Genomic DNA, 5,414 nt, shown 5'->3' with positions numbered 1-5,414 from the left:
GTACCTGGAATCTGCAGCCACCATTGGAGTGACATAATTTTGCACATGTAGCTGGTTTAAAAAAACATGTTGGACTTGGTAAGGTGCAGGTAGTACCCCTCTCCCACCACCCCCATTCTCCATTTAAACCTGCTCTGGTGCTCTTAAAAGGGGCAAAGACCTTTTTAATACAGGCCAGTTTCCTCCTGCATGATCCCATTTTGCCCATTTCCCACCCCCACATCCCCATCAGCGTCAGTGTAGCTTACTCCTGGGACTGCATCTCTCTCCCGTCTTTCCCTCCCTTCTTCTGCTCTGCCATCTCTGGCTGATGTAGCCACAGCCTTTCACTTTTAGACCTTTCAAAGTAAGACACCGTTTCCCATGCATCCCCAAATTCCGGGGACACTGGTCAAGTGCTCCAAGTGATTCTCTTGAAGTTCCCTGCCTTTGAGGCATAAGAGCTCCCCTCTTCAGTCTATTGCACATGGGATGGGGGCTGGGGGCGGGAATGAACAGCAAGGCTGGGAACAGACCTCACTGAAATTTTCACCAACTCATATAGTCTAGAAGAGGATGATAGGGTAAGGTTGGCAGGACTGGTTCCTCATTTTTTGAAAATGTTCAGAAAAACACCTGTGTTTAGAGCACGGGAGGTGCTAGACATCTAGAGGCTTCAGCTGAACCTCAGAGTCTCTCCCACAAGTAATTTGAGCAGAATTGTTGGTCAATTTTCCTTCCATTTCCAACTCTCCCTCTTCATTTCACGCACAGTCCCTGAAATATTATATGAAGACTCTGTCCTGGTAACAGGTGATTGAACCAGAGATGGACTCCTTACCCTGGGGACCAATCCAAAGACTGGCCCATCCTGATTCTTTCTTGAGAACCTAAACTGAGACTTAAGAGCCTGTAGTAATATGGTGGCGGCTGCTTGCACTGACATTTACTTAGAGTCAGGACTGAGAGTCCTAATGGGCAAACTGATGAGTAAGCAGAAGAAAGCAGAAGGAGACAGAAAAGCATATCCTCAGCTAGATGCAGTGTTTGGGGCCTTCCTATTTTCTGGAGATAGTCTATTGTATTCTCTGCGCTTGTTTCTGTAAGATTCTCCTGTGTTCCTTTTCTATAGCCTTTCTTTTTACTTCTGCTGTGAGTGAGAAATGTCCTTGCAAACAAATTAACAAACTAAAATAATACTTTTTTTTACTTTGTTATGAAACTTATTATTTCAACAATACTGTGTATACATTTTAAGAATAAGGAAAAATACAGATAAGCAGAATTTTTTAAATCACTCGTATTCCTATCACTACTTTTTTGTCTTTCATCCTTCACACATTTTTCTGTGCATATATGTAATATATAAATGTACTCTTCCCTTTTAAAAATACGATATTCACATATTAGTTAGTAATGTTTTTTTTCCATTTTATATCCTGTCAGGAACTTCTTTTTGTACAAACGAGTGGAGTTGTCATGTTAAAAGTCAGAGACTTGGAAATTGGTTCAAAATATGATAAACAATGAGATGCAGGTAAGAAGAAGATGCATCTAAAACCACTAATAGCGAGCAACAAGTTAAAAGTAGAAAAATGGCCTTAAGGTTTATCAGGAAAACGCAAATCAAAAGAAACCTCTATGGCACTGGTAATTTCAGAAAAAATAAAAATCAAGGTAAACTTCATTAAATATGGGTAAGGATGGTTTTGATTAACTTTCCAATGCATACTGTAAGTTTGTTTCTTCTTATCTATCTCACTCACTTTTCTAAATATATCATCCTTGTTTAAATGCCTTTATCTTCTTTAAATTCCTGGATCTATGAGTTTTTGTTTCTCATTTGTTTGTCTTGTTCTTTTGTTGTTTTTGGGAAACAAAAACTCATAGACATAGACGATAGTTTAGTGTTTACCAGAGGGTAAGGGGGGTGGGGGGTGGGAGATGAGGGTAAGGGGATCAAATATATGGTGATGGAAGGAGAACTGACTCTGGGTGGTGAACACACAATGGGATTTATAGATGATGTAATACAGAATGGTACACCTGAAATCTGTATAATTTTACTAACAATTGTCACTCCAATAAATTAAAAAAAAAAAAAAAATCCTGGAGAGATTGAATCAGGCTTTCTCTAAAAGTTCCTTCTGCTTTTTTCCTCCTGTGGGTCTTTCTCCTCCTCTGACTTTTCCTCAGGCTTTGGCTCTTCTTCTAGCTTTGCTTCACTCTCATTTTCAGTTTTTCCTTCATTTTCACAGGGTTTCATCTTGTGTCTCTTCCTTTCCTCCTTTCCTTTTTCTCTTCTTACGGGCTGATTCCTCTTTGAATACAATTTCTACAGTATTGATCCATCAGTTTCTTCCTTGTCTTCTAGCCGTGTGCAGTGTTATGAACAACAGACCTGCAACATTCTGGCAAATTGGCTGTTTCGACTTCTCCTGGCCTCAGGCCCCACCAGCATGCTGTAGAAGGAAGCTGCTAGCCAGGCTAGAATAATACATTTGTAAAAAAAAAGAAAAATGCTTTTTCTTTATGGCATGCTTTCTCTTTCTATTTCACTATTACTTTAGTGAATGTCTTGAATTTAGAACCATACCTTAATCCCTCGCTACTCAAAGTCTGTCTGAGGACCAGTAGTCTGGGCACCGCTGGGGACCATGTCAGAAATGAAGAATCTCATCCTGTGCCCTGGACCTACTGAATCAGAATCTGTATTTCAACAGGATCCCAGGTAATTTCATATATATATATATGGTCATTTGAGAAACCCAACTCTAACTTACTCTACATATTTAGTCAAATCAGTCTTCCTAAAATACTGCTTTCATCATGTCCCATGTCCCAGCCTGATATTTAAGGCCACAGTCAAATGGACTGAATCTACTTCTCTAATATTTCCTCTATGGATGTCCTATTCCAGATAAATTTGTTATTCTCAGTTTTTCTCCAAATGTGTCAAATGTATGCAGGGTCTTTGCTCATCATGACTTTTGCCCGTCTTTCTACACATCTCTCCTTCAAAGATCAGCTCAGTTTCTACGTCTGTTCAGAGGCTGCTGCTCCTCACCTAAGCTCACACTGCTGTTCCATCCTCTGAACATCTGTAGCTCTGAACCGGCTGTCCCAGTATCTGTAGCACCTTCCCCTTCACTAATGCTCATCACAGTACAGTGCGTATAGTAGTGTTTAGATTCACTGGTTATATCTTTATTTATTTAAAACATGTTTTTTTGTTTTTTTAATTTGGAAGAAGCTTGTTAATTTCTTTAACCAAGCAGGGGTTAAGGCCAACAGAAAGAAGTTGAAAGCAACGTGCTCATGTGCTTCTGTATTTGGAGGTGAATTTGCAGTTATTTCAGTGACATTTTATTCCCAGCATTATATAAAGATGTGTTCTATATCAGCAAATGTTCTATAAGTGAAAGTTTTAATGGATGTCTTTAAAAATATGCCTAAGATATTATTGCAATTGATGTTATGCATACACATAGTTTAGGAGTCAATTGCTCTGTAATTCTGTTACCAGAGAGTGGGCCCTTCTCGACACAATGTACAGGTTCTCAGCATCTCGAGCAAAGAATTGAACAAGAACCTGAGGTAAAGTGGTGAAAGAGCAGTTTATTAGAAGAAAAAGTGCACTTCAAAAAGGTAGAAGCGGGCCCGAGCAGAAAGCGGTGGCTCAAGGCCATTATGAGAAGAGAAAGTACACTCCAAAGGGATTGAAGTGGGCCTGAGCAGAAGAATGGGCTCAAAAGGCCCCAAGGCTTGTCAAAGGCACTGACTGGTGAGGACGTGGAGTTTTTATCCCTTTTTTCTCCAGAATGAGCTGTTCCTTTCCGGGACCACTTGATTAACACCTGTGATTGACAAGGGGCTATTACCTCATCTTTTTAGACTGTGCATGTTCCTTCCCAGAGTTCAGTCTATTATAATGATATTAATGAAATTCCAGGCATATGTATGATATTATAATGATGGTATAATGAGGCCCAGGTGAAATGAAGATTGTTGTGGCCTTTACTGCGCAAGTGTGAGTGACTGATCTAATCTAGTTGGATATTTTGTACCCATTAGTTTCCTCATAGGGTTAGATAATTACAATGAAAAGGAGAAGATTTGGGCGGAGAGGGGAGGTCTTTCGGGCCATCCCATTCTGTGGGTTGTATTGGATGTGCAGGAATGCGGAGAACTGATGCCTATCTCTAACTGCCTGCCTTGTTTTCCACTTGAGACACGTGATCCCCATAACATTTCTATGGGAAGGTGAGGGACAGAAGGTCTGTTCTTCTGTATCTGCTTCCTCCAGGGCAGGGGCGTAGAGTTGTCCCTACCTATTGGGGAATTCACGGAACTCTCTCTCAATCTGATCTTAGATGAGAGGAAGGGATCTTGAGATCTGCCTGGAAGACCATGTTGGCTTCTTTGGTTGGGACTCGTAATCTTGCTGGGGTAGCATCTGTATCCCAAGGCCCCTGAATGAGGAAAAATAGATTTTGGTTAAACAGAGTTCAAAGTGTTGGCCCAAAAAGCCATCGATGCAAGGTGGCTGTGGGATAGAAGTTCTGTTTAGCTTCATGGAGCCTGTGGTCTTTTCCTCTGGTTAATCTGGTCATTCAGATTGCGGTGTTCACCCAGGAGCTGGGCCTGGAATAGCCTGGAGCTGGGGACAGGGGACTTCCTATGATTCTGGCTAGGAACAATCTTTTGTTCAAGATTAAAAAGCTGATTTGAAAGGTGGTTACGATCAGGAACTAAGGAGCTAAGAAACTCTTTTGGCCTGCATCAATTCTCATGAAAAACGTCCCTATCTCACACTGTTAATCCTTGAGCTTTAGCTGAGTGAGGAAATGTAGATACCTCATGTGCTGCTGTGTTAAGTCTACTTGGGGGTTAGGTGGCAGGAGGAGTAGCAGTTATGAGAGAGTATGCCTTTCCATTTGTAAGCCATCTTCACTCTCCCCTCCCTGAGGTCTGAGCTAGTAGAACATGGGAAGGGTGAGGAGACTCAATATGGACCTGTGTGGGGCCCAACAATGAAGAGTATGGTTCTTTCTCTATTACAGTAACTACATAAGCATCTGTCTGGGTGTAGACCAGTGGATCTCAAACCCCTGGGTGCATCCGTTTCACTTGGAGGGTTGTTACTGGGCCCCACTTCCAGTTTCTAACTCAGGATGTCTGGGGTAAGCCCCAATAATTTGCATGTCTGGCAACCCCCAGATGATGTTAATGCTGCTGGTTCAAGGACTGCATTTGAGAATCACTAGTGTAATGAGTGAGGAAAACAGTGAAAGGGAAAGAGCCCAATAAGTATGAAGTGTTAGTCCAGTCCCTTTTGATATTTTCTTTCGAAGGTATGAAGACTGTAATCATGAATTCAAGTAAGTGTTTTTAAATGAAAAGAAAGGGTACAGTTTCTTTAAATAGAACTGTTT

At 41.2% G+C, this 5,414-nt stretch overlaps 1 pseudogene; it reads right to left on the bottom strand.

Moving 5' to 3' along the window:
- Positions 1 to 1,580: 1,580 nt before the first annotated feature.
- LOC109438909 (transcription elongation factor A protein-like 9) lies at positions 1,581 to 2,245 on the bottom strand (annotated as a pseudogene).
- Between the last annotated feature and the right edge of the window lie 3,169 nt (positions 2,246 to 5,414).

The sequence above is a fragment of the Rhinolophus sinicus genome, chromosome 2, assembly GCF_057876585.1.
Source record: "Rhinolophus sinicus isolate RSI-liver-muscle chromosome 2, RSI-T2T, whole genome shotgun sequence".
NCBI classification, from domain to species: Eukaryota; Metazoa; Chordata; class Mammalia; order Chiroptera; family Rhinolophidae; genus Rhinolophus; species Rhinolophus sinicus.
The sequence above is the reverse complement of the archived record's forward strand: the minus strand, read 5'-3'. Positions and strand labels throughout refer to the sequence as shown.